At 25.7% G+C, this 25,942-nt stretch overlaps 1 protein-coding gene across 5 annotated transcripts in view; it reads right to left on the reverse strand.

The window, feature by feature from the left end:
- Nucleotides 1-25,942, reverse strand: part of Pde6 (phosphodiesterase 6) — a 99,889-nt gene that overhangs the window by 69,234 nt on the left and 4,713 nt on the right. For 4 of the 5 annotated variants that reach the window (XM_015524561.2, XM_015524559.2, XM_015524562.2 and 1 more), the window contains exon 2: nucleotides 8,938-9,039. The exons of the other annotated variant lie outside the window; for it this stretch is intronic. The gene's annotated coding sequence lies outside the window, so the exon portion shown is untranslated. The remainder of the gene's footprint in view (nucleotides 1-8,937; nucleotides 9,040-25,942) is intronic. 5 annotated transcript variants of the gene reach the window in all.

Below are 25,942 nucleotides of genomic sequence, written 5' to 3' on the forward strand. Positions count from 1 at the left end.
CACTTGAAGAAAAAACCTTTGCTTAAGAGCTTAAAAAAACAATTGAAAAAAAAATTATACATTAATTAAAATATTAATTAATACTTTTATAATACTATTCATTATAATAATATTATTATATAAATGAAAATCCCAAAGTTACTTACGAAAATAATTAAATATCGGTACCCAATAAATATTATATGCGATTAAAACCCAGTTTATAAACAGAAAAACTACTCACAATTTCACAATAATAATTTAAAGCGAATTATTATTTTGAAAATCATTCAAAGTGAAAATAATATTTAGTTAAGTACACTCAAAGACTACTTATATTTTATATTACAGACAAAAACACTAAATATATTTTTTATTAAAAACGTGAAACTTGAATTTCGAAAACGGCTATACAAACATCATTACCTACTATACTTCGTTTTTTGTACTTTTTTTACACTTAAATTCTTAAACCTTTGATATAAATGTATAATCGATCAGTAAAAATATTTTAATTTCTCTTCAAATTGAATAAGACTATAATGCATTCACAGATAAAAAATAATCATGAATAGCCCGACCAAACAGTAAAATAAATTAGACCTAGACCTCAAGAAAAATAAACTTGTTTTGTTAATATATTTACTCGTTGTCAATAAATACGAGATTTTCAGCCTAAAATCGTGAAAAGCAAAAACATTTAAAAATTATTTATTAAAATGAATAGCGAAAAATTAATTAAGTATTTTTAATTGTTGAAAATACTATTTAACATAAGAAACATATTTTATGAATATGAATACTATAGAGTAATACTGATTAAAGATAATAATTATTATTATACACAGTAAACACTACTTATATTTTTGGTGAGTAGTTGACAAGATAAATATAAGCCTATATAAAAAATAATGTATAATAATTGACATTGACGTTTTATTAAAGTAGGTTACATTATTTTAATGTTGGATTTTATATAGTTTATGTACTAAAACATTGGAACATATTAAAAGCTTTTCGTATTTTCCAACTACTTTCATTAGGTATCAGAAAAATATGATTTCGAACACTGCAAGCAAAATAAACAGTAATTTATTGACGTCCACTTCAATTGGTTTTATTTGAACTATGGTATTAAATTTTCAAAAAATAAATAAATAAACGAGAGATAGAAAAACACAGAATTAAAAGTATATGTATGTTATTTATTCATAAATAATTCGATATTATTTTCGTACCTACGAATAATATATTATAGAAAAAGAGCTGGAGAGCTTATACACACGAATAATTATCCCAATCAAACTCGGAGTTTAAACCCGTTTACTATTAATCTACCGTGGTTAACAATTAGGATTTCGTCCAAAAACCTATATGCGATATACGGTTACAAGGGTACAATAATATAAAAGGTATATGCACGCCCACGCACTTTGTAACGAAAGGTCCACGGTGAGTCCAGAGGATGTAATGTAGCTGTTTTGGGTGGTGTTAAATTAAATCCTGAAGAAAGGGACAAATATTAGTGGAAGGTTTCTCTCATTCTGTCACATTACCAGTGTATATGCATCAAATGTAAAACAATCCCTTTCACAGATCACACACGGCCCTGAAATGCCTCTGTTATTTAGGGAAATACCTGCACAGGACATTAATTGTCACTTTAATTCATATTATCGTTCCATTGGCCCTATTATACATGATTATGATGGTGGTGGCGATAGTAATAATAATATTGTGAGAATAATGTGATCTGGAGTTGAATGGATTTCTATTTTACAAATCATCTACGTCCAATTCGTGGTTAGGAAACGGGTGCGGGCAAGTAGCTAAACGGGTGATTGTGCATGATGCCATGAAAGAAGCCATTTCTAGGATACCTAAGCCATCAAGGTCAGAACCTATTCCATTATTTTGTCAAAAACACGTTTTAAGAGACCATAAGCTCGTGATATAGCAATAAGGTGGAAAATTGACGATGAAACAGTGTGAACTGCGCGAACTTCAACTATTTTTGAATTTACATACATTATTTGGTCTTAAACATACATCTAAAATCTTAGTCAATTATTTATCAATTTCCTTATAAAACTAATATTATCTTATGTAAACTCATACGCGATAGTTATTTTACTTAACAATGTATGAGCATTTATGCTCAACGAATTAATTTTTTTATATAAAATAAATAGTTACTTATAATACATATTACTATCACAATATCCGTAAGTAATTTCAATTTTAAATTATAATTTGTTTTAAACTCTTTGATATAATTTGATTAATGGACTAACCTACTCTATAAAATATGACATTTTATGTCAACCGATCCTTCATTCAAAATAAGTTTTAAGTGCTAAGTTTTAGGGCTTAAATAAATATGGAAAATTTTTAATTATTATTATTCTCGTTATAATTGAAATTAATCTTGGAAAAATATTTTAATAGAATATTTTCATGATAAAAGTTCTTGATAACCTGTCAAAGTTAGAATGTGACTCATTTAAGTGTGAACCAAATATAATATTTTTAATTTAAAATATATTATTAAGTATAATTTTTAATAAGTTCAAATAAACGCATGTAATTAAAATAATATAAATTAATAAATAATATGTATAATGTACCTACACTAATGCCATTATAATAACAGTTTTTTTTTATTATTATAATGATTATAATATCATCAATTTAGGTTTAAGGAGCTATACCAAATTTAAATGTAATGAATTGGAAATTATAAATAGTACCTACTTAAAAAGTTTGAATAAATTATTTTTGTTACTAAGTAAACCAAGCAAAGCATTTTTTAGAAATTTCAAAAAGTTAAAAGCTAAACAAAAGCATATCTTGTCTTATCTTTTTTTCGACTGGATTTTACGGATATGTAATAAAATCTTATAAAATACCTAATATATTAATATATACTAAAATATTTCTATGTTTTACTCAAAAATATTTAATTTATATTCATTGAAAATCGTCTGTCAGACAAATTTTAAAATTAAAAGTAGATAACTAAATCTGTACATATCTGTAGTACATGAATAACATTTTCGTTCGAAAATGTATTTTCTTGTTTTTTAAAATTGAAACTTGTATCGGTAACTTATAAGTGTAATAACTTTTATTACTATTGTTATACAACATAAAATTGGAAATTCTCTAGGGGAATTCTCATATAAATTCATTTTATGAGCAATTGAATATTTAAAAAACACCCTTTAATATTAACACTATTATAATATAGGAAACCGAATGCCTCTCAGTATCTTTTTGGGTACAATGATTTATTATTGCTTTCAAGTTTATAATAATAATAAACAACACTGTTCTGCCATAAAAATGAACAAAGCGAAACAAATTCCCAACACCCGATTTCTGTATCCTATCTGTTTTTTTATCTTATTATAGCCATTACTCACATACAAAATAGAAACATTTTAAGAATCATTATTATAATTTATAATATTATATTGCATTGTAAGTAGGCTCATATACTATATTGTAAATTATAAAATACCAACTCACTCATTTATACAATATTATAACCCCTCACATATATTATAGTTACACGATAGACACTAGTCTAGCCATTAGTTAATATGTGCCAAAGTTTGTCATTTTAAAATGTAAGAAGAAAAAATACATGCATACCAAACCACGAACTGAATATATATTTTGTATAACATGTAATTTGTAGGATAGGTTGTAAAGAAACTATTTTTTTCGTCTTAGATAATGTAAAACAATATATATCGATATTACTGCTTAGCTACATATACAAAAGATTAATTGTAACAAAAGCGAATGAAAACTTTGAAATTTTATCTATTTTAGTTCTCATCCTAAAACTAACGGTCGTAAAATGTTTCCTAAAAAAACCGATACAGCTACTATAATATTCTTATTAGTTTAATATTTTCATTAAAATAATTTATAACATACCTAAGGTTTTTTGATATCTGGTAAGCTGAATACGTACATTTTTCTTTCTCATGATATTTCTAAACAAACAACGAGTTTTCTTTTAATCTAATAAGAGACTAGGTTATGAGCTATGAAAATGCCACAAAAAGTTGTAGGATAATTCTTTCTTTTTTCCAATAAAAAACATGTCTTCGCAGAATGTTTTAAAAAATATATATCAATGTGAAACTAATAGATGCATTTCACTTCATTCATATTGAAAACGTAATTGAAAAATGATTTTATTCCTCACTGCACTCGGTGCACTTTGATCATAAAACAAGATTGTTAATCTAATACTTTCTATACATTCATTGTTCCACTCAATAACTTACAGCTTTATAATTTAACAAGTTTTGTTTACTCAAAAATATATATGCAAATGAACTTGAAATAATATTTCAATATGAAATAAAAAATATGCTTTTTTGAAATAATTTCTTAAATTAATTTATTCATACCATGAAGAATATTAAATTATAAAAATGTTATCACTGGTTTCTTATAAAATATGTCAAAATAATGAAAGCTATAAATTTAAATTAAGGAGAATACAATTAACCTATTATTTCCATTATTTGCAGCATATATTAGTATAACTCGTAATAATAAATACTCTTAATTATAATATTTCATCATCATAAAATTTAATTAGCAATGACAAATGAAAATGCATAATATTCCTTAAAATAATATATTTTATTGTATGCTAATGGGCATAGACGCAGAGGCTTATTAAATTTAAAAAAATATATATACCTATGTATATTTATATTTTCTTTCGTAATGCTGAATAATTTACAGTGCTCTAATTTTAGAAATAAAAGAATGGTGACTTCGAATTGTTGAAAACAACCTAAGATTCACTTCTCACATCCTTCAACAACCATTCCTCAAACAAAATGTAATAAAGTAACGACTACTTATGAGTTATAGGCGGTAAAATGAATATTTTCGAACAATTGTAATTTCTGCTCATTAAACTATTAAAGTAACTTAAATTAATTACTTATATAATATTAGATCTATAGTCGAACAATGTAATTTTATTTTGAACAATGATTAGTGATATTTTAAATATCAAATTTAGTAATTAACTATTAACTATTTATATCAATCAATAAACAAATAATATTTTTTGCTTAGGGTATAGGTAAATCTCTTCTACAACTTTTTTAAATATTTTTTTTGTATTAATTATTTTCATTAAACTGGAAGACTACGTTCGTTTAAACACGGTATTTTAATTAAACTGTACAAATTCCATACCACTTATTATTATGTTTGACTGCACAATAGATATTGAATATAATTTTATAGTAGTTTAAAAAAATATATAAACTAATTAAATTACTTTATATATTTTTTTAAACTACTATAAAATTATATTCAATATCTATTGTGCAGTCAAACGTAATAATAAGTGGTATGGAATTTGTACAGTTTAATTAAAATACCGTGTTTAAACGAACGTAGTCTTCCAGTTTAATGAAAATAATTAATACAAAAAAAATATTTAAAAAAGTTGTAGAAGAGATTTACCTATACCCTAAGCAAAAAATATTATTTGTTTATTGATTGATATAAATAGTTAATAGTTAATTACTAAATTTGATATTTAAAATATCACTAATCATTGTTCAAAATAAAATTACATTGTTCGACTATAGATCTAATATTATATAAGTATTATAGGTACATTTTTTCAATTTCATTTATAGATCCGAAAATTTCAACAATGTTTGTCATTTAAAATATTGCGATAGAATAATAATTGATTTCAAAATATTCAAGGAGATATAAAATATCAAAAAAAATATTTATCTTCATGTGAGAAAGTATTAAACTTTTAAGGTTAGATTAGATTTAAGATTCCTATCTCGGACACCTTTTATTAGGTAGATAATATATGTATATTTCTCTAAGAACAAACATTTAAACTAAAATTCATTTAAAAATGCATCCCAATGAATATATTTATTTACAGTATTACATTAGATAGACGCATTATTTATGACAGAAACATGTTATTTACTTTGTCAGTTCTCTTAGGCATGTTTGAAGGAATTCATATAATTTTAAGACCTTAAATAAAATATGGAGTTGCGGTGTTTTGATAAAAACAATAATAACGACGAAATAATCCGTTAACAAAATTACAAATTCACAAGTGCTGGTGACTACCTAGTTAAGTAAACAACATTTCCTGAATTGTCAATTAGTTCCTTAATACTGTTATGTTATTCAGGTTTGCAATATAGGTACATATTTTGTCAAATACACCAGAAAATTCAATAATAAATGTACTATAGAACTAAATTATGAACGTAGTTTATTCAAAACGAATATTTTATAATTGTTTATATAGGTATATATTTAAACAAGCAAACGGAGAGCTTTAATGATAAAATTGTTAGTCTCAACGTGTGCAACTATAGCCAGAAATACAGTTTAATTTGCCTTTACCTTATCCTTATATAAGTATATTTAGATGAAATAATTATTTGATTAAACGTATTTACAATACATCATTAAATCGGTTAGGGTTACAGTTTTTTTACTCTTTAATAATAACTCACCCTACTAAAAACATATTAATTATTTTTATTCATATGTCTCGTTTTCAATATTGGATCCTAAAATTGTGTTGTCAAAGCTTAAGTTTTTTAAACATACTTTGATTTTTTATTATCAAAAACTCGTGAATTTTAGTAATTCCGTCGAATATACTCACTAATGAACGATATTCGGGTAGCGTTATGTATATTACGTAAAATGTATACCTAACAATAAAACATGACACAAAGGAAATTGTTTCATTTTTCACAATGTGATAATTGCATTAGTCATTAAGACCAAGGCTCAAAGACTAAAGAAAAAAATCCTATAGTGGAAAATTAGCGAAATTACATCAGCCCTGCTGAACTATAATATATAAAATAGAGGCTAACCTAAGAATTTTAGTATACAACACGAAGCATCGGTTCATCTCAGAAAATATTCTGAACAGTTTTTGCCATGCTAACGATTATGATAAAATATTTGAACATAATATAATAATAGTAGAAAGAACCATATACTTAAATTTTGAATATAAATAAGAATGAAAAAGAACAAATTATTGTACAAAATATTTAGGTATCAATATTATTGAGGTATTTAGAATTTAATTATTATACCTAATACGATAATATTAATTTTTACATTAAATCTTCAAATCTAAAACAACACATTTAATCAAATTCATTTGGTATTAAACTCTAGCTTTGTACATACTGAATATTCAAAACATATTGTGTTCTCCAACCAGTGTTAAGTTTCCAATTGATGAATGCACAGAAGCATAGAAAATCAGTAAGAACACTTATTAATAAAATGTTTACATGTATTATTATATTGAAAATCACAACGAACAAACAAAATAATATGCATTATTTAATATTAGGCGTAGCATATTATAGTTATAATTTTCAATTTATTGTAATAAACAAGTAAGTTGTTTTTTTTTGAGGAACTCAAATGGTATAAAAATCATAATATGTAATATTATTAAAAAATTTTTCTAGTAAACTTAAAAATTCCAAAAATCCGTTTTCAAATAAGTTTTGTAATTAAAGGGAAAATGGAAATAAGCGTGTATATTATATAGTGAATTACACTGTACAAAAATTATGTAAAAATAATAATTAGCTTCGAATGTATACCCATGTAATATATTATCTTCACGAGTTAAATTAATTCAAAAAATTTAATAAGTCAATTTTACCAAAAGCGATTCATTACACTGGGTATAAAGACTTCGAGTTTTCCCTAATTCTAAATTATCACCGCTGGAAAATGTGTTAAATTTATATGCAAATTTATCGTTTCGACTACCATTTTTCTATGTCTAAACTTAAGTACCCACTTACTCAGAAGTATAGTTAACGCACTGATAATAACTTAAAATATATTGATGGCATTATTCACGTACGTACCTACGATCTACCTATCTGTTGTATCTGTATATGTTTACCATATATATTATACGAAATATATTTGAAAATGTTTGTCTTGAATTGTTAGTTTTTATTAATTGGTATAAAAATCATAAATAAAAATGTAATCGTTTTTATATTTTTCGGTCACCAGGATCAGTTAAGTACGTATTTACTCGTAGTTTATTTAATTTGAAAACAAGATTTTACATAAAACTCAATATCTCAACTTAATATTGTACATACGTATATATTAATAGTGCATTTTACCACATTATACTATTCGAAAATGGTGTCTTCATCAAAACATAAATTATATTAGTATGCTATAGGTATATAGTTACTATAGAGCATGTATTCTATATATTATATTAAGTAAAACTTAAATTAATAAATAAATAAAATTCATTGTATGTTATTTATGTTTAAAAATATTTAGAAATAATACAAATTGACTTTTTTAGACACTCAAATATCTATTATAAGTTAACAGTATTAACATAAGCATCATGTATTATTTTACCAGGGTCCAATAAAATAAAATGTTGTATATAAAAACGCGTATTAAGTATCTATATAGCCTAATAATAATATAGTACAGAAGATATGACAAGGTTTTAAAATGAGCTTTTCATAATACCTTGTCCTACTTACATGCACCATATATAACCAGGTTTAAACCAGTTTTTTCATAACCATAATGGTATAGAGTATTATTAGTTTTTATTGTTGTTACAACATTTGAATATTGTAAAATTCAAAGAGACTCATTATTTGTATAGTAAAAGTTGTAAATAATAATGCTTCCAGGTTTTTATTTTAGGATTTCTCATCTTATTTATTTATACATTGTGCATATAGTATTAAATTATTATAATTTCTCAAACATTAGTGTACACAGTGCCACACATTCAGGATATTTTCCTAAATTCCCCTATGTTCATTCAAATTAAATCAATATATTGAACTTTATATTTAAAAATTACAGTTATTAAAATATTAATTGAAATACCTGTAGCTTTTCTTGGACATTTTGATATCAGAGTTAGATTCGGAGATATCTCTTCACTAATTTATTCAGCCAACTAATGAACTCATTTCTTTATGTTCTTTCCTACAAATAAAAGTATTGATTAAAATAACATCCATTGTAAATTATATTGACTACACGCATGGATACAAAAAGAAGCGATCTATGGGGAATAAATCCCTCTCTTAGGTCTTAGATACTTAAAATATTTTTAAGATAAAACTAATTTAATTTTCAGTTTATTTCCTAAAGTAAATATGTTAAAGGAGACAATTTGGTGTCACTATTTTTCTGGATTTCCAACGAGGATAGCAGTAACTATATAGTCTATATCCTATATCATATACATAAGTATAATATTATGATCTAAAAACTGCATATTATTAAGTTTGATGTATTTCGTTGATTTATGCTAAGAAGTACTATAAGTTTCATTAGAATTCCAGAAATATTGTGACACTAAGTTGAAAAAAAAGTTGTAAAAGCGAATTAAGTACTGCCTTATTCTTTATGCATGCTGAAACGTACATATACGAAGATCTATTTAAATATTTAGCATTATTGACTATGTAAAAGTAATTATATAATATACGGATTAAAAGCTACCTAATTTTGTTATTAATTTTCGTTATAATATTATTATTTTATATAATGTGAATATAAGATAAATATTTTTTTCACTAGGTAAAAATAACCATAAGCTTAATGCCTTAATGTAGGTACTTGTAATTTACTTTTATATTAAGGTTCAAACTAAAAGTTTCTTCAAGTGTCTAATTAGTTTAAATTTGGAATATTATAGAAAATTATTTTCCGAGTTAAAATATTCAATTTATAATATTTTTAATATTATCTACTCATTTAAACAAAATTTTATAAAAGTAAAATATTATTTATTTTATAACTGATTTGTTTTAATAGTACCTATATCATAAAAGTTTTTTGAAAAGATATATTTATACAGTAAATCACATCTAAAGTACCTACAAACAGTTGTGCAACTTCTTAATTCTAATTATAAGTAGTGGACGGATTCAAATTCTCTAAAAAAACAAGAAAAATGACTTAAACATTTTTAAATAAAATTTGTTAATGCACTCATAACAATTTTTTTTAAAATACACTAAAAAATGCTTTTAAAATTATTTTTCAACTTTGAAAAGATTTTTTTGTTATTGTAAGAATAAGCATCTTAATAAGATAAGAATATTATCTCACATTTCATAATTTGTTTTTCTATTCCTGGGGTGTTAACAATTAAGTATTAATATTTAAAAAAATTAAACAGAAAAAGTAACTTTAAATAATGAAAGTTTTAACAAAGTTGTTGATTAAATTATGTAAAAGAATATCAGATGGAAATCGAATGTAGCTATATAATCTTGAAGCTCACATATTTCACAAAACAAATCAAAATTATACAGAAATTTAACAAAATATCGTTGCTATAAAATTTCTCGTTCCGTATTTAATAATATTATAAGAAAGTAACCCACGAAGCGTCGTAAACTTGCAATTTATATTATGATCGTTTTTAATATACACGCCTGTAAAATATATGGAAAAAAGATAACAATACTACCCGTGCGATTTATTCAGAAACAAAAGATAAAAAATAAAAACCTAATAATATAAATATAAAAATGTAGCGACGAGGTCCAACCGAATGAAATATCGTTTGGCGCACGAATCGATTTAATTAAATTCTCCTTGTCCACAGTATATTTTACCAATTTCTTTCCGCCGCTGCTTTATATTATGCAATATGTATACGTAGACGATTCTACATCATTGACACAATATTTCCTTGCAGTCTCCGTCTTGTGCAGGGCACGTGGGGATAATTTTCTCAGAAAAACATAATAATGTATCAAATTATTATCGTATATACTACAGGATGATTCACAACGGATTTTTCTTTATAAGCAATACATTAATTTAAATTCTGGTTTTTGGACTTTTAAATATACTGAATTTATAGGTACCTTATTATTTTACAATTCTTGAGATTTTTTCTACCACTTGAGAAGCATCCTGTAAAGTTATAAAACTTCAGTTTGTGAAAGAAATCCTTCCCTTTGATTTTTTAATGTAAATTCTTTAGAAGATCATTTTTTTATTAAGAACTTTGTGTACGTAATCCAAAATTTATAAAATAGATGGAGTTTATATTTGATATTTGCACCTAGAATTCAATACTGTGCTCTCAAATCGCTACCCCATTTATCTTCCAAACTCATTATCACATATGAGTATTCCTCCTAATACACAAAGTTAAATAACTTGAAAACTACTCGTTCAAATTTTGACACGTCAAGATGGCTGGAAAAATGATCCGCTGAATGGATTATGGTATAAAAAAATCTCTTCCAGTCTTTTTAGAAAAACAGAAGTTTGTAACCCCATAAAACACTCCTCCAGTAGTATCTACTTCGTGCAAATATGCTTCAATAATCTAATATTACTGATATTATTACTATTCCAATAATAAAATTTTAAATAACTGAATTACTAAGGAAAATAGGGGTAAGCATACTTGGTAATTCACCCTGTATATAAACACACATACACAGGCGCGTGCACGAGTTAGACGCGTGATCATTCAAACACGATAACGGTCGTGGACTGAACCGGAGCCAACCGCATAGCGAGCGTGCACTCCCCCGGGTGTCGTTTTGCGGCCGCCGAAACAATGAGAACTGTCGATGACGGTAGGTTTTCCGCAATAAACGGAGGAGAAGGCTTGGAGAATGGTTGCGATTATCTTTATTTCCACCGAACATGACCGCACGCGCGTACGAACAGTTAAATTAAACCGAGTTAAAGACGTCGGATTAACAGCGATACCAAGTACTGTCGTGGTATGGTTAGGTATAGGCACCTACTTATTATAATAATATTATGGAACTCTTTGGCAAAACGATGATACACTATAGATAGGACCTACTGCAGGTCACAACGGAACTTTACCACATCGTTGTTTAGAATGATTAAGTCATAGTTACACGATCATTGATTGTAAATTATGTGTAGCTATAGTTAATATTTATAATCAACGATATGATGTGTAATCGTCAATCATCATGTACCTAGGTACAAATATCTGTACCTATATATTCGTCGTGATGTATCATTAAGTTGTCTGACGACTATTGACAATTGGGCATTTATATACTGATGGTATTATATTTTTACTTTCGTCATAAATTGTATATTGTAATATAATATTAACGATGATATTGCAAATCGATTAATATTTAAGACGTTATTCCGTTATCACCGACCGTTTCTCTTGGTGAGAACTATGTATAGTGGATACTCGACACGGATTCGAAATAATGTATTCATATTATTTTTGTGTTTGTCTGTTGTGTCTTGATTAATAATATTTTCATACAGTGGGTGACAGTGTTAACTATAACGTGTGTAGATTTAATTAAAACAAATACGTATTCGATTAGAATTTAAAATAAACAAAAATATGTGACTGGTTTTTTTAACTGTACCTATACAATAAATTCACTACACTCGTTTTATTAAATATAGGCAATTAATACACAACTGTAATATTACTGAAGTATAAGTAAAGTATATTTAGTGATATAAAATATTCTATATATAATAATGTAGTAAAATGTATTCCAAAATTTAATGTACACATATATATATTCCTTTCTTTTTCTTGTATAAATTTTGATTAAAGTAGGCTAAAAACCTGTATTGGTAAAGCCTTAATAAACTTTAAAAAAAAATATATATTCTATTATAAATTTGATACGAGTTTAATAGTTACATGTAACGTATATTAATATATTATGACAAATAATTGTTTAATGGATACTAAAACATTAAAAAAACATAATAATATATAAGAACGATAACATAAAAATCGATGTTTCGCGATTCTACGAATCATCAATAATACAAGAATAACGTACCTACTACGTTTTTCCTTAAAATATTTCTAATCGTTTACCACAAAATTACACAAAAACATCCCTTGTTTTTTTTTATCGTTTCGATGAAATATAATCAAATCGAGTTTTGCGTCGCTAATGATATTATAAGTTAAAAACAAATACGTTAATCCCATTGTAATTAGACTAGCGAATGCCTTTATTATTTTTCTTAATTTTTTCCAATGTTCCTGTACATTATAATATATTGTTACTGTTAGATATTACTAGCCATATACGTATTTAATTCAACTATAATAATGTATTTAAATAAAAATCCTTTTTATGTAAATTAGAAGTTACAACAAAGTAGGCATATTGCAATTGAAAAACCTGAGATTAAATAAATACCTAGTAAATTATGGGGCACATCATTTATATGGTATCTGAGTACCTACCTCTAATGAGAATAATAATTACCATGGAATCAGTAATTGGGACGTATTAGTCCATGTCATTTGATGCCAATTACCCTTATAACTCGAACCAAGAATCGTCTCCAATGGCCTGTTATAAAAACTAATCAACTTTTATCGGTGTTTTGGGAGCTGACAAAACGAGAATGGTGATAGTGACAAAACGAGAGAATATAATATATACTTTTCTTGCTAACTCAACTCCGTAGGATTATCAGTTTATCACTGTTATTTCATTTGGTAATTTATTGAAAACTATTTTATTTTTTTTTGTTTTTATGCACGTGAAAAAAAACTTACGGATAATTAGTAATCACTGAGCTATTGCTAGATATAGACTTTTAATATAATATATAAATATTCAAAATTGGGATCGTCTTCCGTAGGGTATACGCGTATTGGCGCTTTTAAGTCAGTTGCAAGAGCAAAATTTTAGCAGCAGGTATACGGTAGATGATTGCAATTACTTTAACAATTGTCGTATATAACAGAAAATGGAACTATAAAAGATTAATCAATCTTGGTGATAGGCTCGTTCAATTACTTTTTGTTTGCAAACTTTTGCATTGTCACTTGTCCTATTGGGAGTTTAAATAGTTATTTTTACTGAGTTCGTCCAAGAACGGGTTTTATACACAATTTCCAATCGAAAACTGCGAAATCGATGTCTACAAAATTCAATATACGTCATTAGTTAATACGCGACTTAACCAAAACTCCACATTGGAATTTCAGACATTTAAGCTTAAATTGATTTATAAGTAGGTAGCTAGGTAACCGATATATTTGATTACATCAGTATAGCAATTTATTCTGATAGGTTTAAAAATAATTTTATATTTGACGCATCTATTATAGTTGACTAGCGCACAATGCGTTTCAAACCTTATTTATTGTAACTATTTTTTTTAATTTTAAATCAACTAGGTTTATCACTACAACACTAAATTCATGGTAAAACATAACCATTCTCAATTATTAGATTGCCTCTCGTGATGGCCTATACAGCAAAATATACATCGATCGAAACACTACACTGTGTGTAACGGCTACGATGTCCATACCATACGTTATTACGTTGCTGGTTATTTTTCCACTTCGATGCAAGAAATATTATTTTTTTTTATTCCAACATAAAATATATTATGCACCCCGTTTCACGAGGGTTTACTAATACTAATTTAAATATCGGCAGTAATACAGAACCGCACCCGTAAAATTCTCCTTTATAATAATAATAATAATAATAATATTAAAATATGAAATATTATTACATAGGTACCTAAAGAATTTCATTGTGGAACACTCCGTATAATATTATCATTATTAAATTTGTACACATTAAAAACCCATGGTCAATTAAACCGCATCATAAAGGTATAGAATTATCGTGTAGGTCATGTATATATTAATAATACGTGCAATAAGTGTTGCACCCATCATTGTATATAATTATATAAAAAACTAACTAGAAACCAATTGAACAGGGAGGAAATCCAGACGCGGCAGATATATAATATATGCATATTATACATAACAATAATTAATAACATACGATACTGGATGGTTTTGTCGCGAAAATACAAATGAAAAGTCCTCGGATCTATCAATTAATAATTAATTGAATGTTTTGCGTATGCCTTGATTGCAAGATTTCCATAACGCAAACGCCCTCAGAGTTAAATGAGATAGGGACATCTGGGAGATAATTTGCACTCTGGGTTTATATTAATGCATTTAGGCATCTATATAGCATTTTACAATATATGTATAGGCGCATTTCAAAATTTTCCGGCCGCTGTGATTTAACATATCCATTAAACGTCCGCAAACGAATTTAAATCTAAATACTTAAATATAATTATTATCATATTATTAGGTATAGCATTGATAAGTAAGCCATTCTGTTTTGAAGAGGGAAATTCCAAATAATAGATGTTCTGTAGATAAGTCACTTTATCAAATGAGTATCGCCCCCGTAGATAGCAGAATTGAATATTGCAGTTAGTTGAAATTTAGTCTGATAAAGAAAAAATTAATAACAATAATTTTTATCATAACACGTACAGATAAGACGATTTCATCTCACGAAAAATAAGCCAAATAACATTCCTAATAATATGATATATTATAAGTACCGAATAAGTAGGTATAAAACAAGATAGGAAATATAGAGTACGAAAAAAACTGGTTCGTCTCGACGAGTGTAACACGTTTTAACTACAATATATTTTTTTGTTTCGTGAAAAATGTGCTTTTATTTTATTTTTTATAAACACATCATGGCACGAATATTATACCAATAATTGTAGTGGCATAAAAAACATGCAATGCCGAGCTTAATGATCATAATATATTAATAATATTCCGACAGACCCAAACATAAAATTAAATATTTTATAGTACCTATAATGTTCGGTACATTACGTATCAAAGATATTAAACTCGTAATATTATTTTTATTTTCATCTTAAAGAAATTTAAAGATAATAACAATAGTTTTTGGTATCATAAATTTACACAATTATAACAGTATAGTACTAGTAAATAAACTTCTGTATTCAATCGTTCAAAAAAAAATATGTCTGCTTATTTAAATGCAATTATTATTAACGTAATATTATTCACGATCATATATTATTGATTGGTAAATGAGTTATTTAAAACTTCCCAGCATAGATTTTAAATTAGAAATCAATTTATGACGTAGGTAATTAAGTATCTAAGTACGTACTAAAAATAGTAATCAGTCATTTATTACCTTTTTCAGAAGTCATAATATTATTTATGTATCAACTACATTCAAATAAAATAAAATAATTATGTTGTAAGAATACGACGTCATCAAGAAATACACTACTTAAATAACTAACAATTAAAGTAACTTAGACAACTCTTCTTGTTTATAAAAGTTTAACTTTAAAGATGTTTATTAATCTTGAAAATATCAAAACTAAAATAATTTATTATGTAGAATACACAAAACAACAAAATAATTTAGATTTAGATAGGAGTATATAGGATAGAATAAAATATTACTATCAATTTAGCTTCGCTCGCTTTTATGCAACTTATCTTTAAATATTAATTTGTGATAGGTACTAAATTTTAAAGTTAAATTGATAATCGATAACAGCAATAGGTAACCGTTACCTAAAAATCAATTCTAAACTAATAAAACCACACATGCTAATATATTATTTTATATTTTTGATGATGGTCAGTAAATTTTACCTACGCTAAGGGAATTAGGGAGAAAAAACTACCCCTCTGATAATACTTTAGAATAAATGCATTGACCTGTATAAACTAGACGATATTTCTAACCGATAGATAAGTTTCTTGAAACTTTTTTTACACTTTTCTAAAAACAAGTATTCACAGAAAAATTTAATAAATATTAAAATATCGTTTTGAAACCAATATATTACATTGATTTATTTGATCTAAGGAAATTAAAATATTATATAACTTGATGATATACATTTTTTTGGAAAAAATATAATATAATAATTAATTCAATACCATATTATTTAAATAAATAATTATGGTTTTTATCGAATTAAAGTATAAAAAGGTAAATAATTAATTATTACAGATTAAAATTATATTTAATATAAACTAATTATTTGTCACAAAATATTTTGATCTTAGTTTTATGATATTAAAAAAAAAAATTTTATATTATTTTTTCATTGTGGTGTAATTATGCTCACAACCATAAAAAAGTTTAAATTTAAACATGGACTAAATAATTTATATTTTCGTCATGTTGATGTTACATTTTAAATACTGAATCATTAATTGTTGAGGCTTTGTCTACATCAAACCTTTTTCCTAAATTAAATAACGTTCCTTATAATTGTATTTTTAAATTGAAAACATTTTCTGGTTGAGCGACAAAAAATATGAAGTAATTTCCAAATTATGGCCAAATTTAATTAACAGTAATAGTATTTATTTGAATGGACAAATACAATTAATTCAAATAATAATATTACAATTCTAGTTAATTAATATAAAAAAGGCGGGTAAGTCGTGGATGTCGCTCTGCTGTGCTGTAGGTTACAAGTGGGTTACTGTAATGGATGGAATTAAATTTGAATCCAATGATATTAGATCATTGTATACGAAAAACGATTCTGAGCGAAAACGTTTTATCTGTCTAGAATATATTATAGATTATAAAAAATTTTCAAATCCTAGATTTAAAAAGAAAATTTTTTATGAATTTCTAGTTTAAAATAATTTGCGAATTTTCGTGATTTTCGTGATTTTTACACATGTTGTCAAAATTTAAACTTTGAATGCTTGTAAAAAAAAATTGTGACTATGTATATCTTTTATTTTGTAACTGCTATTGTAAAAATATGTTAGGAGCCTTGTATTAAATTTTCAAATCTTAGAATTAAAAATAAAAACTTTTATGAATTTCTATCTAAGATAATTTGAACATTGCCGTAATTTTTACGTATTTAGTCAAAATTTGAACTTTAAAGGCTTATAAAAATAAATTGTGCCTATGTATTTTTAATATTTTTTAACTGCTATTGTTACAATGTGTTAGAAGCCTTGTATTAAATTTTCAAGCTTTTCTGCCTCACAAATACATTTTTATCGATATTAATTTTAAAAAAACTAATAATGATCGAAAATTTCAAATGCCTATGAATAGTTCAACTTAAGTCGAACATTTTTGAAAATTTCATGGTGGATAGAATATACTTATATAAACACTCGGTGAAAATTTCATGTATCTATGATCATTTGTTTTTAAGTTACATCAAAAACCAAAATCCATTTTGTCGAAAAATGAGTGTGCGTAAAATTTCCCGTTTTCCCCTTAATTTTTAGTTTGTTTTTCACGATTATTTAGAAAAGTATTAAGAATTTTTTACTTTTGACCCCCCCAAAGTACTAACTAGATTCACTTTCTGATCGAATAAAGTACTGAAGTCAAAAATCGAAACATTTTTACTGCCCCAAAACGTGATGACAGACACAAAAAAAAAACACATATCTTGGTAAAATCAATACATTCATCGCTCCGCTCAGAATCTAAAATAAAAAATGAATTTAACTCTCTATTCAATAATACCTACTTATTTATTTCAAAAGTATCTATCCACGACGAGCTCAAACAATTTCATAACATCACTTATATTCGTATAGAAAATGGAATGAATAAAGAAATGTGATGATACGGGTATTCTATTATTTGAAAACTTCAATTTAATATTTCAAAGTTGAATCAGTGTGCTAACTGAGAAAACTAATTTGGCAGATAAAAACTAATTTAGTATCTGAGGTGAAGCACGTTTACATATACGTATTATGTAGGTAGTGTCCTGAAACCAACGCATAGAAGTTGTAAAAAACTCATACTTACGTTGAATACTAACGACAGCTCAGTAAACCTGTCCAAACAAAACGGACACACTTTATATCCGGTGTAACCTACAAACTTTCAGAATTATTGCTCCGGACTCACGTAATGTTTATATTTTTTATCATTACTTTTTCTTTGCATACATATTATTATACTCTATACGACGGGCGAGAACACAACATGAAAATTCAAAAAAATATTACAGCTTCTCCTTCAAATGTATTCTACCCCGTCTAGTAAACTAAAAGGATTGACGATTAAAAATGTTACTCACTTGACCCTTTTTTTACCGCGCATAACTTTTCAAAACGGTTGACAGCTTGTGTAATTTGCGGCCCATCAAACAGAAGCTTCAGAAGCTTTTAATATTTAATAACCAGACGTCATACCTATTATATATAATATTATATATGTATAAAGTATAATATATAAAGACATCCGTTTTGCGTAGAGATATCCTTTTATGTTAAAAATCTTTTATTTTTTTCCCATAAAACCGCTATAAAAATGATTTCTTCCTTGTCGATATGGTGGGTTCTGAGAGCGCCACTTTAGTAAGGAATACATTTCTAGAAAAATAAACGCATTCATTTATCGTTCAAACAATTTATAACTACTGTTTGTGAACAGATTTTTTTTTTTTAACGCGGGTAGGTAAACTTGTATAACGTGTAGTTTTTTTGTTAGGATATAACAATTTGTAATGAAAATAATATGATCATTTGATTCAAGTCAAAAAATTCCATATCATATTAAACTTAAAAAAAACCTATATAAATGTTTATACACGCGAAGAATTAATTATATTACATCAAAAAAAAGTTTTAATATTATTATATCCATGTAAATCGATTTCCCAGCCTTTATAATTTTGGTGGCCATTAAAAAATTGAAAACTTTAAATTTATTATATTATGCACATATGCGATATGCAACGATTATAATTTCCAATGAACAAATTTGATTTTTTTAGCACACCTCTAAGCACAACATATGATATAATTTTCATCTATTCGATCAGTGTTTTCTTTTCATATCTCTCTTAATCAATATTATATTGGCAAGCAATAGCCTTGTTTAGCGTGAGCGTTATTCTATTGGGTTGTTAACCCTATTCCATTCAAGGAGGTGAACAAATCTTCCCGGTCAGCATTTCGATATTAATTCAGTGAATCCTGAGGGATACGAATTCTCGGTGGGTAGTCTTAAAGTGGGACCTGATATCAGTAATATAAAGTGTTCACTGTCATTATAATAAATCCCCAATGAAAAATGGATATATATATATATATATATATTTTTTTTTTTTTTTTTTCATTCGATTTGAGACTCAGTTTGCAACTTTAGGGCACGATAAAATGACCGCTGCATTTATATATATTATATATATATATATATATATATATATATATATATAATGTACTTATATTAGCATTCCTGTATCGAAACCAACCAATTTACGACATACACTCACATTTTTGTGCAACATTGAATTGACGATTACAGTTTTATGGTCAATAAACACGTCGTGTTTTACTGAGAAATAGAACTTCTCAAGAAATTATCATGACTCGTTTTAAAAAAGGATCCTTCCTTGAGTGAGTTCCTCTCCATCATAATCTTCGAAAGTTTACCAATCATATTAGAAGATAAATATATCGATGTTTTATACTATGTATAAGGCTTAACCTAATGAGTTACGATTTAATTTATTTCAAAAGTATAAGTACTTATAATGAATTTATTCATTAATATTATATATTATTCTTATTATAATTTATTCTAAACTATATAGTAATAATAATAATAATAATAATAATAATAATGATAATATGTAAGTTTACCTAAGTATAATTAAATTTCAAAATGTGTTGAATTTTTCGTTTGATTGTAAATATTTTAATATTGCATTCGAGTTTGTAAAATGTTTAATACTGCATGGTTTTCGATTCCGAAGTATCCGCTTGATGTTTAGTTTGTACAATCAGACTAGATAATTATTCTATAAAAAAATTGAAGCATATAAATATGCTTTTAAAATAAATTTTAATAAAAGGTAAATGACACTTTAACTACGTGAATATTCTCAATACCTTTTAATTAAGTGTAAATACTCTAGAAATGTCTTTATTTCATACCACTATAATAATATGCCGTAATAATTACCAAGGATAATGATTTTTAGTTTATTATGACGCCATATCTTCTACCGTAATCGGTTAAGTGGATTATATCCAGTTTATAATATTATGTTATAAAAATATATTTTAACGATAAAGCTATAAAAACAATGATCTAAAAAAAAGTACCTATATATTATTGTTTTTTAGATAGAGATTGTATCTAATTACAATTTGTAAATGGATATTGAATAATTATTAATCATAATCAAATCTGTATAGCATTTAAATTTTTTCTTTGGTCAAATCATTCTTAAAAAGGTATCATAATAATATCATAATATTACAAATCAATCTAATAAAGTAATAGTTGACTAAGTATTTCTCACTGAAATTTACGACCAAACTATATTATACACGAGTGTCGTCAAATATTTTACTATAAAATGTTGTAATAAAATTTAGAGAGGATATCAAGGATATCACTTTGACAAAGTAACTGTACACTTGCAGAATATCTGCGTAATATTTATGTTCAGATAAAAATAAAACGTCGAGTTCAACTGGTCCGTTTTTTATTATCAATCAGTCAGTATCATGACACATTGAAAACATAAAAATGAAAATGTAATTTATATATTGTGTTTGAGTTTCAATTTCAAAATTTATTTTATACATGACAACAATATTTTGTCACTCACTATAAGAGTCAACAATATTAAAACATACAAAATGTTTAATGTCATCAACTACCATTATACTCGTAAATGCCTACACATAATGCAGATACTAAAGTAAAAGTATCAAACTAGTTCCTTCTCTATAAAAAATGTATCCTAAAATTGAACTCTATGGAGATTTTCAATTCTACACATCACCTTATTTTGTCTTTTCTCGTTAATTCTTTAATCAGTTGTGCTTATTGTACATCATTACTTTATAGATAGTACAATTTTCTAGTTTAAAAAAATACACCATCTAATCATTTTGAACTGCTATCGACCATTTGAAACTAGGGTAATCTTAGACACTACGGAAAATTCCCTAACAATATCAATATTATATAAACTTTGGGCTGAACTCATTTACCAAAGTAGTGTGTGTTTCAAATACCTTTCTGCTACTACTCTGTGTCTAAACTTGAGATAGTTTATTATCTTAGTACCTACGAGCTACCGGTACAGCATACATACACTTGGATGGTGCACGTATTAATTATTAAACAACCACGTTACGAGTGAAACTTATTTTAAAACTCAATATATTATAGAGAAATGTATGACTATAAATTATTAAAAAAAAAATAACCAATGTCATTTATTCAACCATTGAATGTCCATTTATAAATACTGATCCATGTGCTGACTAATCAGTTTTAATTTATTTTTAAGTTTATTAACTGCACTCATTATGGTTGGAAATAGCTCACGATAATTACAAAATAATAGCAGCTAGGCATATTACTATAATGCTGAAAATTAATTTTATACATACAACAATTTACCGTTACAACACATTTCATTTTAAATGATAATCATTAATACTATACTAAACTACCCCTCCATAATTTTAATTTAATGCAATTCGTTTATTAAAATGAGTCTCAGTTTTTGATTGTTTTTTTAGAATACTTAAGAATTGATTATTTCTGTTTAAATGTAATTTTTTTATAATTTAAAACCATTGGATAACACGATAATATTATTTATAACAACTATCTTAAAATACGTAATTTACATAATAATTATATATATATAATAAACTTACATAATCTATAGGTGGGTATGCATTAGGAGGTATGTATTCAAGTAAAAACTTTTCAGTAAAATACTTATGTAATCACATCAGTTTTTATTTATAGACCGATACAAAGAATATTGACTGACGCAAAAAAAAAAAAATATTGTTACAGCGAAGAATATTTCGATTTGTCTTGCACGTCGTCGTATTATAGTTCCTACCTATGTCCTATATTATATTATATTAGTCCAACAAGCACCGGGTGGTAAATGGTTTTTGCACGATATGTGGTCAGAGTAGAAAACAGGACATATCAATATTATATGTTGACCAGTACGCTACTAATTGGACTGTACATATATGCAGGATATCGATTTGTATGCTTGTTTTAAAAGAACGGTCGGGATAATGCGATGGGTAAGACTATTGGACTTATTGTTAGTTTTTTCAAGAGTATTAATTAAAGCCATTCACGTCCTCGTGTACATCCATCCAATTAACCGAAGAAGAAAATTGAAATTGTGCCGCATAATATTATATATACCTACGATGGCATTATACTTTAATAAAACCACGACGTCGTAGCTTTAATAATAATGTATTATCGTATTTAACACTTTTGTTCAAAATGTTTTCTCTCGCTTAATATTAATCCAGCAAGATCAAACGACGAACAGACAGTAGCTAGCACTACAAAAGAAATGAACGGAAGAAAGTTTTGAGATGATTTCGTGATATATTTTTTAAAAGTCTGTGGTAAAAAAAAACTTATGATATACCTACCGCATCACCGATGTATAAAAGACAAATGTATGTATACGTATACATATTATTATTTTTATTACGTAGAAAATAAAGGGTATGAACATGTTTATGTACATCAGCAGCCATTATAGTACATATTTTATTTATTTTCATGGTTTAAAGTTGAATGGCTATAGTAACTCAGTTTGAGCATAAACGCAACTGCGGCAATAATCGACGTGTTTAATTAAAATGCCAGAATTCATATTGTTTAAGTGCATCGTTATTAAAGATTTACGTGATTCATATTATATACGTATTCAACAGAATCCACTGTCTTTTCGACGCAAATTAACTACATATTTTAATTAAAAATGTTTGCATACTATTTTAAGTACCTACAACAATTACAGTGAAAAATTCCACTGAAATAAAAATCACAAAAATAGTTACCTAAAGCTAATTATTATTAATTACTCATCACGCTCTATATTAGTATACTATATGAATAACAAACAATGGAAAACTTTCAAACACAGGTTGATTCTCTAAGCATATTCATTACCTCCCTTTTATACATGAATATTTATTCGAATTCTGATTTTTTAGTGCACTTGAAGACCATATTTCAAATACTTAAATTTTCTATACAATTTAAAAATATCTTGTGGCAATACAAATTTATTTTTCAAATGAAACCTACCCTTTTTACTATAAATTATTTGTCAGATGCATTTTTGAAAATTTTGATGCATCTCTAAATCGGAATACATACGAGTTGTTTCAGAGTTATTGAACTTTACTAATTAAGAATTATAACCCTTAATAATAGTTTTAAATCAAATATAAAATATATACTTTTATGCATTGAGACTAGTATTTATTAAACTCAACATAATTTATTTGAGTTATAATTTTATAAACTACTATATAATATTATGGTATTGTTATAGCATTACTAATACTATATATTAATATAAGCTACTATACTTTTCAAATAACCATAGCTCTCAAATCTTTAAACCAATCAAGTTCAAGGAATTTTATCCGTAGTTACATAAAGTTTATAATTTAAACTTTATATAATATGTATATTATGTATTAAACTTCGAATCATGATGTATATTATACATAAAAATTATCTGCTTAACAATATACAGTAAGATTGATGGTACTCATTAGAAAAGTTTGTATCAGACCTGGAAACTCCTTAAATTGCTTAAAAATGCAATTATTTGAAAATGTATAATATGATTATGTATTGCTTAATATTTTCATAAACCTAAATATGAATAAAGTTATTATTAAAATAAAAAATGTGTGAATAAAAGTGCATGGTACACCATTTAGATTTAACAAAAACTAATGACCGATACATAATTATGAAACTTCTGATTAGCACATACCTGCAAACGTATACATTTATTTTTTTGATTTCGTGGTTTAGTTCAAATTTCAAATTTGATTTATTTTTATTTTTACTCAATTAAGTTATATTTGATCTTTTGAAAAAATTAGACATTGAGTTATTAAAAATGTATTTAAACATTCTTATATTTAATAATTATTTTTTCATTTTGACTGGCAAACAAGTTGATTCAAAAAGCTTTAAAAAAATTTTGTTTTATAGTTTATAATTATAAAAAACTTTTTTAAATCTATTATATAATATCTATTATTCACATACATTGAATTTAATATTATATTATAATAATTACTCATTATTTTGCAAAACTCTATTACTGAAATGAAATATCTGATAATCAGAAATGAAACTATATAATATAGGTATTAGATATTAACAAAATGATACAAAAGTTGTATTCAAGAAAACCTACTCAAAATAAAAGAGAAATAAATAAAAAAAAATTATTTGCATTATTTGTTTTGTTTGAAATCTACCTTTAGTGTAGACTGTAGGTACATAAATACAATTTAATACACGGTTTATATTATACAATATTATTTAAAAAAATGAATATAAGTATTTAAGTATTTTAACCCTTTTTCAAAATACAACTATTGCAAATATTGTTATCATTAATTAGAATGTAAATAATATAATATAAGTACCACGCTACTAAACTATTTAAGTAAATAAGTATTGTTTAAACTCATACACAAATGAAATGTTACGATTAAAGTATGATGAAATTTGAATTACATCCATCACAGTGAGGAATATTATATTTTATATTTATCTGTGACTTTTGTCACCACCTTTGTTTCCAGTTTTACTCTTCCCTTACTCGTTACTCGTTACTTAATCAGCTCCTTTAATATACTTTACAACACACCCACTTCAGTAATATTAAAACAATTCATCTCTTCAAACATAAACTTAGCATTTTATTTTTAAATATTGTACACTTTTTATAACTATTTGGTATTTACTGTAAATAAATGTATTTTTTTAACATTTAATTTTTATAGTTTTATTTTTCTATTATATTTTATACAACCATACTAATATGATTAATGGGTTATAGAAATATTTGGTTAATAAAAAAAAAAAATACACGTGACCATTATTTTAATTTTTCATCGTAATTAATCATTAGGTACAACTTTAAACAAATAAAAAAATTAGCAGATAGATCAAGGAAAATTTCAAACTTTAAA

The sequence above is a fragment of the Diuraphis noxia genome, unplaced genomic scaffold (assembly GCF_037042655.1).
Source record: "Diuraphis noxia isolate RWA-SAM2 unplaced genomic scaffold, SU_Dnox_SAM2 contig0003, whole genome shotgun sequence".
NCBI lineage: Eukaryota > Metazoa > Arthropoda > Insecta > Hemiptera > Aphididae > Diuraphis > Diuraphis noxia.